The sequence below is a fragment of the Alligator sinensis genome, unplaced genomic scaffold, assembly GCF_000455745.1.
Source record: "Alligator sinensis unplaced genomic scaffold, ASM45574v1 scaffold126_1, whole genome shotgun sequence".
NCBI lineage: Eukaryota > Metazoa > Chordata > Crocodylia > Alligatoridae > Alligator > Alligator sinensis.
Genome location: NW_005841842.1, coordinates 3,549,210 through 3,563,122, shown reverse-complemented (window position 1 = coordinate 3,563,122; position 13,913 = coordinate 3,549,210). Strand labels below are relative to the sequence as shown.

Below are 13,913 nucleotides of genomic sequence, written 5' to 3'. Positions count from 1 at the left end.
CCCCTCGCCCCTTCCCAGCCGCTGGCGCTGCGCCGCCCCTGCCCCTGCCCCTGCCCTCCCGCGGAGCCCACTGCCAGCTCCTGCCCTGCCGGGTGCCAGCCTTCCGGCCCTCTTCCATTGCTTGGGGGTAGGAGCCTACCCTGCTTGCCCGGGGGTGCCCTATTTATTCCCGCCCCCCTCCCAGGGCAAGGAGAGTGCCTGGGCCCTGCCTTTCCCCACAGCTGGGGGGACCTGCCCAGGGCAGCTCAAGGCTGAGTTGCCCTCAGCAACACCTCCACTGCAGCCTATGGCAGCTGGACACCCCCATGCCTCCATCCCAACCCCCAACCCAGCACCTCCACTGCAGCCTATGACAACTGGACACCCCTCTCACTGCCATCCCAGCCCCCCAGCCTTTCCACTGCAGCCTATGGCAACTGGATACCCTCCTCCCCACCTCCATCCCAGCCCAAAGGGTAGCTCTGTCCTTTCCTGCCTTAATTGTTTGTTCAGCAATAAGGGAAATAATCCAGATTTACAAAGAAGGAAGGAGGGATCAATCCCTGTGTGGGGGCTAAGGACAGAAACTACAGCAGATGTCTCAACCCCCCAGCCTTTCCACTGCAGCCTATGGCAACTGGATACCCTCCTCCCCACCTCCATCCCAGCCCAAAGGGTAGCTCTGTCCTTTCCTGCCTTAATTGTTTGTTCAGCAATAAGGGAAATAATCCAGATTTACAAAGAAGGAAGGAGGGATCAATCCCTGTGTGGGGGCTAAGGACAGAAACTACAGCAGATGTCTCAATAGGACCCAAGACCAGGGAAAGAAGAAAGGACCCAAGACCAGGGAAAGCCCACTCAGACCTGAGTGTCCAGGGGTGGCCAGGGTGCAGGGCTAGCAAACTGCCAGAGGCTGGGTGTGGTGGGAGTGGGGGACACACGGAGATGCCAACTCTTAACCTGAGACCTGCAGCAGTGGTAGGAGGTTGCATCAGCATGTGAACACCTATGGCCTGCCCTATTCCGTGGCAGCATTACGGGCACACTCACAATGCCCAAGGCAGCTATGCAGATGTGGAAGGCACTTTCAGTCTGATGAGAGTTCAAATGGGCAGGCTTGTTCCTTTCTTTCTCTAATTTGTGAGAAAGCAAAGGGAGAGACCCCCCCCCCCCCCACCCCACAAACCAAAAACTTTTTGCCCAGGGGTTTGGGGAGCACCCCCCCCCCCCCAATCCACACATCACAGACATTTTGCCCAGAGGATTGTGTAGTGTTCTTTTGCAACAGAAGACAAGTCCCCAGCTCCCAGCAGCTTCACTTCCTGGTTGTCCCTGTGGTGTAAGTGGGATGGACAGACAGGATCCAGTACACCCTGAGGTTGGGTCAGGGGATTAAGAAGGTTCTCAGCACGGCCCCAGCCAGATCTGTGTGCTTCAGGCCATTGCCCACCCAACCCAGGTGGGAGGCATGGGTGTGAGCGACGCCTTCTTGGGGTTTCAGGTGTTGTTTTGGGCTCTGCTTAGGTTTCACAAATCACCCTTCCCTCCCTCCTACAATGGGAAGGAGGGGGCTCATTTTAATCAAAAAAGGGGCAGGAAACAGGCACGGGGAGGGGAAGCCTGGCTCTGGACATATGTACAACTTTGGTCCGAATTGGATTATCCCAGGCATTATTCCTTTACCCTCTAGTTAGGGCTATGTGGCTACTAGCACTAGGAAGACCAGCAGGCAGGGAGTGTGAATACAATCAGAGGAGAAAAGGCTGAGGAGTGTCAAAGGAATAAGCCACAGTTTTATTCTCCAAGGTCCAGCCAGGGCCTGAAGACTAAACCTGTCACCAGGAGCCTCCTTGTTTCCTTCCATGCACTCCCTTTCCCCTCATCTGCTTTTCCCTTGCCACTTTTCAAGTGGCTCTCAAAGAAGAGCAATTTAATTTCACTGTTTTAAGCAGGCTTTTTGGTAACCCTGAAGTGAGAAGACCAGCTTTAAAGTCATAAGGCACTCCTGCTCCCTGCCTTCCCTACCCTAATGCCTGCAGCCTGGGGTAGACTTCATAGTCATTGTCTTGATTCAGGAGCACAAAAAGCCAAGGGAAAGACCAAGTGCCATCTGCCTCCAGGAACAATCCCTGGATGATTTTGTAGGGACACTCTCCCATCTGATCATAAAGAATGATCCCTGCTCAGTGCTTTGAAGGGAGTGTAAAACCCCACTAAGACTATCACCACGATGACCTAGCTGAATATTTCTTCCCAAACCCAAGTGACATTTTGATTTGATGCTGGATCCTCCAGCCCTCTCTTCAAGCTCATGGTACTTTGGCTTTCATTGGAGTTTTGCAGGACTGGGTCCTTGAGAGTTCACCACATGCTTACAAGGGCTGTACGTATCAGGGTCCATTAGAGAAGGAGATGTATTGCCTCCATTGGTTGGCACTTGTTTCCTAGTATATTTACTAGCCTAGCATATTTTACCAGATCCACATTTGTTTTGGTGCTGGTAGAGGTACCTGGAGTAGAACTGACAGAATCCTTCAGTTCCCCTAGGATTTGGTTGCTGCTGCTTGAACTCCCTTTTCCAGCAATGATGAATTTCAGAGTGGGTTCATTAAAAAAAAAATAAAAACAATTTTTAAAACACCTTACATTCTTACAGCACATTTAGTACAGTGAGATCAGAATATTTGCTTTTTCCACTATCTCTGTGAGGGTAGAAGTAGATTTTGTACAAGGGCTGGTAATATTTTCTCATATTCACACAGGATTGAAACATCTCTATAGTAGCTATGGCAGCTTTTTAATGGTGCATAACAGCACTATGTCACAAATCAGGACAAGAGGGAAAGCAAAATTGAACTGATTTGAAACTCCAGTGGGGATTGATGTAAGACAGCCTGATTTGGGGTTTGACAATAGTGAGGATTTCTCTAAATGGGAACTGTGAAGCACCCATGTAGGTACCAACATAGCTGCAACCCAGGGAAAAGACCTTTGGGAAACACCCAGAATGCAGCAAAAACAGACCCTGCAATTCAAGAGGAGAAATGTTAGCCTCAGGCCATGTCTGCTGTGGCGTGTTTTTCCACTGGTGTAGCTACACCAGAATTCCTTTTCTTGTGAATGGCTGCTGAATGAAAAATGCCTCAAACCTTAGTTTCTATATCATTAAACAGGACTTACAGCTGCATCATTTGTCTCTATACCAGACCTAAAATGAGGGACAGTCTCTGAAGTGCTTGGGCCAGTTCCTGCAGCACCACAATGTTCCCTGTAGATCTACTCCTGGAAAGATCTGATAAGACAATTGCTCTTTCATTTTCCTGCCTTGAGTCTACTATTCATTATATTGGATCACATACAGACAAGGGCTTAACACATACACCTCTCTCCAAATTCATCTGCATTACCAAGGCCCCAGAAACACAAAGTTTTACATTTTTCTAACCAGAAAATCAATGTCATTGTTTAAATGATTAGGGATAATTGTACAGCAAAGCCCTAAATCACCCAGGATATATTAAGATGGAGAAATAAACAATCCGATTTTTACTCTATTTTAGTTCCCATGGGGTTTTGGTACACAGTTCCATACTCACTTCAATATTGCAATGTTGATCTTAATGTGCAGAGATCTGCAAAAGGGGATGTTTCTTTTCCTTGCCTCACACTAGGCTCACGATGTGATATTCAAAAGACTGAAATACATTAGGAAAACCTTTAGGGGATTCAATGTAAAAGGAAAGGTTATTAATTTAAACAACAGCTTTAATGTACATATTTAAATATGAAATGTTTATCTAGCACTGGCCTGCTTCTTCCCAAATCTATAAAACTGTACATATAGCTACAATGGTAAAATGGGGTTTTCAATTCCTGCCTGATAATTTATAATCTTCTATGTTTCACAAGGACATAGGTTTAAAAATTGTTTCATGAAGAGAGAGTGCTTTTATAAAATTAATGTTGTGGATCCATAGTTTTTAAAAGCTCTTTATACCTCAGTAAAGAGAATATTTATTGGAATCAGATGGTTAGTTAAAGGCTTTCTCACAGCATTTGATGTATGAGTGGGTGGAGAGAATTATTTTTAAGCAGGAAAACAACATCGCTCTAACTGTGTAAAAGCTGAGTCGAGTCATCTCCATCCCCGCTGAAGTCACCGGCACTGAGAATGCTTAGAATTGCACTGAAGCTGCTTCGAACCCCCCACAATCCAGGCTCTTTTTGATGGTAGTGGGAGTTTGGTCTCAGTAAGGAGAGATAGCTGGCTTCTACACATCTTATGTGAGTAGGTAACTAAAGTGGATTCCTAAGGACTGCAGGAGTAGGTTCTTCTTGTTCATGAGGACTTGTTAACCAGTGACAGCAAAAGGGGAGAAGGGGTCCTATCTTGCAAATCCTTCCATGTGTGAGTTCGCCCATATGAGACTACTCACGCAAGCAAACACTTTTCTTACAAAGTAGTCCTGCGGAAAATCAACTGCCTTGTAAAAGAGTAACGCAATTAAAGCAACATTCATATTTTTTCAGTTAGCAGTAGCTTTCAATACAGGATGAACAGTCTTTTTTGCTAATTATTCTCATTAGCTATTTTAACTCTTCTTGAAAGCTCTTAATCATTGCTTCAGAGATAGAATGTGTAAAACTCAAAATTATTTTATGGCACTGATTATAACTACAGAAAAAGAATGTGGGAAGGCAAGAATAATTTACCATAACAGAAAATTCTGTATTTAATTGTTTAGTATGAAAGTTTAATTGTGCTTGCATATAATTATCATGTATATATCACAGTGATGACTTTAAGAGGTTATTTCTAAAAGTGTGCCAAAATTCTGGAGCAGTCTGAAAAGAATTAATTTTTTTTGCTTTGCTTCACAAGTCTCTCAAGTGCTCTATATGTTTTAACTTAAACCAAAATATAGCCAAAGGCAGACAGGAGTTCCAACAGTGACCAGTGTAATACTCAGTGCTTTTAATTACTGTAACAATAAATCACACAGGAATGTCCTCCAGGAACTAAATGATTTTCTAAAAACATTTGAGAATATTTTTGAAATTCAATTAATTGAAGGCACCAGATAAAAGGTACACATTCTTAATGGCTATAAAGTAACCCTAAGGGATGTAACTGAGCTCCAAGCTTAACTTCAAAGTGTGACAGAAATACTTACTGTATTACTTTAAAAGTATTCAGATCAATGAATCAGTTAAAATTACTTATACATTTACCAACCTTTTCATTTTCTTTCTGAATCCAATAGAAAGAATTGCTCTCATTTCCCATGATACAAAAAGCTGTTGAGACCTGTAAAAGAAATTGTAATTAAAGCCAGCCTTCAGTCAAAACCAGTATTATGAATTTTTAGTTGACACAAGATAAAGAGGCCAGCAAAACATAAAAGTGGCTTGATGAAACATACATTTACATGTTTTATATTCCAATTTAATAGGCCTGTGTAAATATGGCAGGTTTTGGGGTGAATTCTGTTCCCAGGGGACTTTTGCCATTGACTTCAACTGAACCAGGATTTAGCCCCTAACATTTTGCTTTTGTTCCAGCATCAGACTGTCAAGGAGGTGTTTGATTTGGGGCCAAATCATGATTTCTTTACTCATGGGAGTAGTCATCTTGATTTCAATATAGGCTTGATCCTGAAAAGTGCTGAACCATCCTTGAAGGTGCTGACTGCCTTCAGCAATCACTGGTAATGGTCTGAAGAGATGTGCACCAAGGTGATGTTCTGCAGTTTGCAGGATCAGGCCTTAATGATAATGGCTGACAGGGCTTGGTTCATTGTTTGGAAACGATAAGAAACTGTGAAAGGAAAGCACAGAAATGGTCTGATTTGAGAGATGACTTTATTATTGCAGTGCACGTACTAGAAAATATTAACAAATGTGTGGATTATATGCCACTAGATGGAATTTCAGCAGATTGCTCTATTCTGTATTGTTCTTCTTTTCCTAGCATTTTCCTTGCTTTTAACCTTGATCCTAGCAGCACAAGCAAATACTTTACATGAAGCTGGATTTTAGTTTTGTAGAAGACAATGGCATTTGTTGTGTCATGAAGACAAATTTCAATGTCTACAATTATAAGGAAAGAAATTACACACTGTAAATATCAGTACACAGAAGAAAAATGTTAACTTAAGTATGCATTATTTGTTAAATGTTAACATAAGTATGCATTATTTGTTGGTGGAGGAAGTTTAGACACAGTTAAACTAGAAATATGCACACAAGCGCCTTAATATATGCAGGCACATTTACAAACAGAAACAAAAAGATGCAAAATAGAAGAATAGGTATCCATTTTAGATGACTGAGCTAAATTTGGAGTCAAGCCTGCTAGATGCTGTAGAGAATGAAAAAAAAGCTTACCGAATTATGTTCTCAAAATATTTAGCTGGTTTCAGCATTTTCTAAGAATTTCCTTAGTTGCACTTTAACATTGCCCCCTCCCCCCCTTTTAAAAAGTTGTTAATATGTAGGAATAAGGGTATCTTTCTCTTTCTTTCCCTGTTATCCAAAAGCATAAAAATTATAACAATCTTTGAGCAGCCTAGTATTCTTGCACACATTTTATAGCCCTGTGTACTAATACCACCACCCTAGGGGTAAAGGGTAAATGTGAGGGTCACTGAACACTGGAAAAATTCACAATGCATTACAATCACAGAAGCACCTGGGCTAAAGAGCTCTGTGATGACCCACTCTGAAAATTCATATTATTTTCGAACCAGTCCAAGAGTGTGTGCTTATGTAAATGTAGTGCTTGTAACAAGAACGAACAGCAGTAGTTAAAGTCAAGCTTTGCCAAAGTACTTTAGACATGCTGTTCTATTCCAGTCATGAGCCTCTCTTGGTCAGACTACAGATGTAGTAAAGTGTTGAAGGGATTTGTTTACATGAGCAACTATCCACGTTATCTGAAAAAGAATAGCATGTACTGTACCAAACAATACTGGACCTGTGAAATGAATCCTAAGAGCAAGTCTGCGTGAATGAAAGCCTAGCACATCTCATTGAATACCTGGATGTACCACTAGTCATTTAAAAAATGTTGTTGAATAGCTCTTAGAAAGGTCTTATTTGTAACAAACACAGTGTAGTCCGAGACCTCTTTTCTGGAGCAAGGAGTTTAGCTATTCCAGGAGGGCTGCATCTGAAAGCCATCAAGTCTAACAAAAGCGTAGATAGATTTATGACTGTGTCCCACCCCCACAAGTTCGGAGAAGTGGCAGCATGTTCCTGCTCTTTTTTTTTTTTTTAACTATTCTTTTTGGAAATCAATAACATTTCAGATTTAAAAATGACTCATTCCTTACCTGTGGTGAAATGGTTGAGTTGCTGCATTATAGAAGAGCTACAGAGTAAAACAAGTCAGGATATTGGACTGAGATTAAAGCTGGGTGAACATGGGAAAATTTGCCTACAAAGCAAGATCACTTAAAAGAAAATTCCAGCTAACAAACTTAGGCAAAGTTTAACATAGTCAGTGAAGAAAAGGATACTTGAAAATGTCATTGTAGGACTCACAAAAAGTTTTGTCAAGACATGAAATTACGTACATCTGTAATAATGTGATATGTTTTATCATCATTTTATTATTCAGCTCTCTTGGGTCTTCTTCCAGGAGCCTCATTTCACATAAGATACACCTGTCAATGTTTAGGGCTTAGATGGTAGGGGGCCCATGAAGCCTGCAGGAGCCTTTATCACCTTTGAAGGAAGAAGCTGTTTGGGGGAAGTGACACTGATTTCTTGTTGCTCTCCAAGGCTGCATCCAGATGAGTGCAGATGTGCGGTATGTGGTGCTGCAGACCCATCTGCGGCACCACACACCACATGTGCAGGTGTTCCCTGTCCCGCTCGGTTACTGGGTCGGGGGGGTGGGGGGGGAGTGGGGTTGACTCTAGGAGATCCCAGGGTGAAAAAAACCATGCCAAAATAAAAGCAGGGAGGTAGTGCATATGACGGTAGTGCACAGACAGTCCCCGTGGAAACAAACACCTGCGCTCATCTGGAGATGCCCCAAAGGGGCAACTGCAGGTGGCTGAGGGACAAAAATCAGAAGCCTGAAGTGCAGGACTAGCCTTCTGGAGTCAGTTTTGTCTAATGCTGACATGGTGCCAAAGGTTTCTGGAAACGACACCCGCATGCTGGCATTTGGAGGATCTCAGCTAAGCAACTATGACAGGAGCCTCTGGAGGAGTAATTTGGGTGTGGTGCCATTGATGTTTCCAAAATGCCCACAGTCTTTTTCACTTGCATTGTCAGAACATGTCCGTTGTTGGGTTTTATCAGATGGATACAGTGGCCACCCAGAGGCAGATGACTAGTTATGTTGCCCCAGATTTGAGGAAATCCTATCCTTTCCAGCATCCCTAAAGCATGGGCAATTACCCTCACCAGCTTTGGCTGCATTCTAGAGTGGGTCTCAGCTGGAGTTTTTTTTTTCTGTATTTTGTAGTTTCTTGGAATAACAGGCACCGTAAGATGTGCTTTTTACAGCTTTATCTAAAGAAGGCAGAACTTGAATTTCTAGAACCTATTATGCTGATTCCTCATGAGGCTCTTTTTAACCCAAAAGTTTTCGTAAGAATTTGGTACTAAAAGAAACCTAGCAATCATACTACTTATGCCTGAGAAAACATTCTTAGGGAAAAGTACCCAGGGTTACCAGAGACCTTCGTAGCAATAGGTATGAAACAGTGGCTTATAGGTCTTCTGGACCATTTTGATAAGGCATACTTAGCTTAGTGACCTTAGCTTAGTAGTTCTCAACCTTTTTAGAATCAAGGCACTCCAAGATAACCCAGAGCACCCATCATTAAGCTCAAGGCACCCTTTGGAAAATGTCATCTGATAGTTTCCATTCTGTTTTTGACTACAGAAAGATAATAGAGTAATTCTTCTGTTGCAAAGCACTCAGAAAGACCACACCAGGTCATACGTTTTTAACATTATGGATTTCTATTTGCAATCTCCAGCTGTGTCCAGACTAGCGCAGATGTGTGGTATGGGACACCACAGTCTCATCTGCAGAGGCCCACACCACACATGCAGGTGCTCCCTCTGCTGCTACCTTGCAGCATGGGTTTTTTTTTTGACCCTAGGAGATCCTGGGGTTAAAAAAACCCACACCAAAAAAAAGTGCGGCGGTGCACAAGGCAGCAGTGTGTGCTGTCCAAAACTAGAGCCTGGCTGGCCAGAGCTATGCTCCAGTTGCCGGCCAGGCTTCCTGCCACAGCTGCAGTCCTGAGCAGCCCCCAGGACCCCAGGTAAGGCTGTTGGGGCTAGCACAGTTGCTGGCCCCAGCCTCTGCTACCCTACCCAGGGTAACCTGCCATGTGCTACAATGCACATGGCAAAGGTGTGTCCTGGGGACAAGTAGCAGCAGTACAAGGTGTGCTGCTGCTACTTGTCCCTAGGGAATAAAATGTCCATGCTCATCTGGATGCACCCTTTGGGTCTATTTTGTGAATCATGTATGCACACCTAACATTGCTAACATTGCATGACACCCCACAGCACCCTGGAAAGGATTTTAAGGCACCCCTGGATGCCGCAGGACCCTGGTTGAGAATCACTGCCTTACCTGATGACTTTTCCACAAAGCATTAGAAACACGTGAATCAGGGAATGTGGCAATATCAGAGAAACACCTCTTAAATTTCATTTTTAGATGAATCTGCCTAGGACAATATCAAAGTCATTCAATTACACAAAGCCAGGCCAAGCCCCTCCAGAGCTTAATTTATAAGTCTTAAATTTGCCTAGTTAACTACACTTTTTGAAAGCTGTTTACAAGCATTTTACACAAATTGAATTGATGGAGGAACATTTTACAGCTCTACCCCACTTCTTTAAGTGACTGGTTTCACTTATATAATGAAGTTAATTAAAAGTGATAGTTTCATCTTGTATTCAGTTTAGGTTGTCTCTGCAGATTCCCACACCCGAGGAAGGGCACTCTACTAAAAGTTTGCCTAACATCTCTCCCAGCTATTTGGTGGTTCTACATTCATTCTGGGAGGCAGAAAGGAAGATGAGGGTAGATTGAAGACTTGCATGTTCACCTTTACTACAAGCAGTGCTCTGGTTTCCCCCATGGTCATGTGATGAGGCAAATGACTCCTACAGAGAAGCTTTATTATGAAGGAAAATATTATTTTTTTCCTGCTCATAAAAAATATATATATTTTTGGATAACTTAGCATCATCTGTGTTTCAATGATTGTTGATAATTTTATAAGGGCTCTCTAACTGTCTTTTCCCATAATTATAAAATGCTACAGCTTGCTATTTGGGCAATAGCCTTTGCTTACCTGCAGTTCAGAATACACCACACACACCACTTCATAATTACTGAAAGAGACAGGGGGACATTTATATATATTGTAATTAAAAGTGCTGTTGGGGGGCTCAAATCCCAGTTCCTATTTCTCCTTAACTCTCTCTTTCACTGAGGCATGTGAGTTTGCCCTTGTCTTGCCTTCGTCACATGAAAAAAAATTAAATATGAAGTTCAAAATGAGAAATGGGATAATGACAGTAATAGTCTAGTTCTGTAGAGTACCTTTAATTTCTACAGTTGTCTTGAATTGTGTCTCCATCATGATAGATTTTCTCCTGTAAATGAAATAAGAAATTTGTTTAATAGTTCCTTTTAGGATTGAAAATTTAATGTAAAAACAGGAGGAAAAAAATCTAGTTCTAATGATGCCAAACAAAGATGTCTCATAATGTTGTGCATGAACTACCTGAATGTAAATAGTGATAATAATTATTTACTTCAGCTCTGCAAGGTTTTACTTAGTGCTCCTGAAAGTTGCAGCAAAGAAAGAATGGTGTTTACTTCCCAAATTATGTCCTAATTGCTGTTTAAACAAGTGACAAAATTCCCTATTTGGACACCACACTAAAAGTTGGATTCTACGGTGAGGTAATTTTAAGTAACTAACTAGAGGAGCTTGAAAGAGATGTAAATTATTTGGTCTGAATGTCTCAGGAGAAGACTGGAGTAACAACGGGAATTAAAAAAACCCCCCAAATGATAATACAAACCTATAGCAGAAACAGATCTTAAGAGTCATTCTTGCAGTCTTGCATATGCTGTGGAACTGGTATTCAGCTTTTACCAGTATCGGGAGGATGTCACTCACATGAGGATCCTATGCAAGTTTTGTTGACTTGTTTATTACTTGCCTTTGTAACCAGGTAGCGTTGCTTGGGTATGAATTAAATTAGCAGTACGCCGATTCTACATAATGCTTTTGCTTTTTCTCCCATTGTTGTTTGCCCTTTTAAATAGTGTAAAATAAATAGCATGGGCAAAATTTATAAAACTGGGTGCCTAAAAGTATGCTCTTAAATGCACATTTAACATGAGTTTTTTGTTGTCTAAATAAGGATTTGTGACCTTAATTTATGAGGATTCAACTAAAGAGTAGACACTTATATTGGTAATGAAAACAATTAGATTCATTCCCTTCATTTTTTCTACCACCAGACTTTGGAAGAAATATAAACCCTCATGCTTCAGGACATGAGACAACTTCTGATTGAGCAGGTTAGACATATATTCTAGATTTACCTATAGAGGGGTTTTTTCATCTTTTTTTGGAGCAAATCACCTCAGCCAATGTTAGAAAGGATATCTGACCAGACTGATAATAAGACTGACCCAGAATAATGACTCCCATGCTCCTGTCCAGGTTTGGAAACATTGGTTTATTCATAATATATTTGTATCTGGGGTAGTAATCTTTGGCACACCTTTGACAGGCATGTTCTTAAACCTCCTCTATCAGTGACAGGTTTGTTAGACTTTATTACCTGGACAAATAGACCACAGTGGTTCCTGTTAACTGGTTTAGAGGGAATTGTCTTTCTGACACTGGTGTCTCTCCAGGAATATGTCAGTAGCATCTCTTTAATTAGCTGATAAAGTAAACATTTTCAAACCTGGAGTTAATTTTAGGCTTCTAGATACACATTTAGACAAACCAGGGACTTGAACATTTGTTTTCTAACTCTAATGGGTTGACACATGAACAACTTGCACTGAGTAAGTATGGTAAGATTTTCAGAGTTGCTGAAAGTCTTGCACTTTGGTCCATAAGACCTGAAACTTAACAACTCAATATTTATTGAGATCTTCAAATATGGATTCAAGTGCCTATCTCCTAAGCATCCAAGTATGAATTTTTTTCCCTCAGGCCAAGATTTGTAGAAGATCCCTAAAGTTAGGCTCCTGAGTAAGCAGCGTAGTTGGGGATTTAATTTAGTTGAAACCCAAAAAATTCAGAGATATGCTACTTCCCATAAAGAAAGAAAGAAACATGTTCTTGCCTTCTGGTGAGGATAATTGCCTTAGGCAATGGACAAATGAACAACTTATAGTGAATTAAAAGTAGGGGGACTTATCAGGTATCAGCTGCACTTCAGTGGGCGCATCTACACAAGATGTTTACTGCAGTGTAGACTAATTAACTCTGCAGTAAACTTCTTAGCTTCTACACATGCGGCCCTATTAGGCCTCAGGAAACTAAAACACTCTGCAGCAGGGTAGTACTTGTCAAAACAAGTACTACTCTGCTGAAAAGGTTTTTGCTCCACTGCAATACATGTGGATGGTGATACAACTGGCTGGGGCATGAAGGTGCTACAGTGCGAGGGCTAGACTGAGTCGGATCAGAGCAGCCCTAAACTGGCAAGCTAACCCCCTCACCCCGCCATGCCCCTGTCAATCAGGGCTGTTCCACTCTGGCTCAATGTGCTGTGGTCCCTGGTGCACATGTGTACGCTGTGCCCAGGACTAATAAACTCCAGCACATATTGCACTGGAGTGTATTGCTTTGCATAAACATGCACATGTAGAAGTGCCCAGTAGCTGTTATATGGGCCCACATTTATCCCATGATAAGCGAAAGCTAAACCGCATTAATTTGGCCTTGTTTCATTTAGGGGTATGCTGCCATGGTTTAACTTCTGCTTACCATGGGATAGAAATAGACACCTGAAATAGTTACTGTAGAGTAGCCATCATGTAGTAAGTCCCTTCCCCAACTTTTTCCTTCGTACAATCTGTTTGTGTGTCAGGGCAAAATCAACACAGTGCAAAAGCCCTTACACAGCTCTTGCCCTAGAGCTAGAAGACAAAGGTTCAAGTCCCTGCTCTGTCTGAGTTAGAGCAGGTTATAAGGAAAAGCTCTTCTCTGAATCTTGCAGAGCTGGATCTGCCTGTATCTTTGATACCTTCACCCCAGCAAGCAGGTTTTACACATACGTATTTTTTCAATAAAAAAGATTTCAGTCCACAAAAGAATATTTTGACATAGTTCCATTTTTGTGGTAATGTGTAAAAACTCAAAAATTGCCACAAAGTATGTTTGCCATTGTTCAGCCAGCTTTTCTCTTCACTCCATCTCTTTTTAGGTGCTTAAATAAATGGCCTGGTTTTGAAGTACCTAGGAGATGCCATGGTACATCTGCTGGGTGGCCAGTATTTCTGAAGTTCAGACAATCAATCATGAGGTATAACCAGGAATTTTTACAAGACTATCTAGTTTTCCCCTTAAAAAAAAAAAAAAAAAGCTGACTAACCATTTTCAGTTAAAATGATTTGAAAATTATTTAAATGAAAATGAAAAAAAGTTCCATTCAAAGTGTCAATGGAAAATTTCAAATTTAATTGAAAAAATATAACCCCTCAATATACATTTAAAAATGTTTGCAATGATTGTAAACTGAAAATATTTACTTGAAAACTATTATGAACAGAAATCCTTGGGTTCTTAATGGAGGGTTTTTTTGTGTTTTTTTAAAGAAGCCAAGGGAAATAAGTAATTTCCCCAAATAATTTCATTAGTCAAAACCCCATTTTTTTATTTTAAAAAAAGAGTTTCTCAGTGGATTTTTTT

At 41.4% G+C, this 13,913-nt stretch overlaps 2 long non-coding RNA genes across 2 annotated transcripts; one reads left to right on the top strand and one right to left on the bottom strand.

The window, feature by feature from the left end:
* Positions 1-3,257: 3,257 nt before the first annotated feature.
* Positions 3,258-5,467, bottom strand: LOC112550453. Its single transcript, XR_003094315.1, has 3 exons — positions 5,403-5,467; positions 5,216-5,287; positions 3,258-3,674 (listed from the first exon to the last, which is right to left on the bottom strand). It is a non-coding gene; the product is annotated as an uncharacterized LOC112550453 (long non-coding RNA).
* LOC112550455 lies at positions 4,105-13,527 on the top strand. Its single transcript, XR_003094317.1, has 3 exons — positions 4,105-4,263; positions 11,501-11,560; positions 13,429-13,527. It is a non-coding gene; the product is annotated as an uncharacterized LOC112550455 (long non-coding RNA).
* The last annotated feature ends 386 nt before the right edge of the window (positions 13,528-13,913 follow it).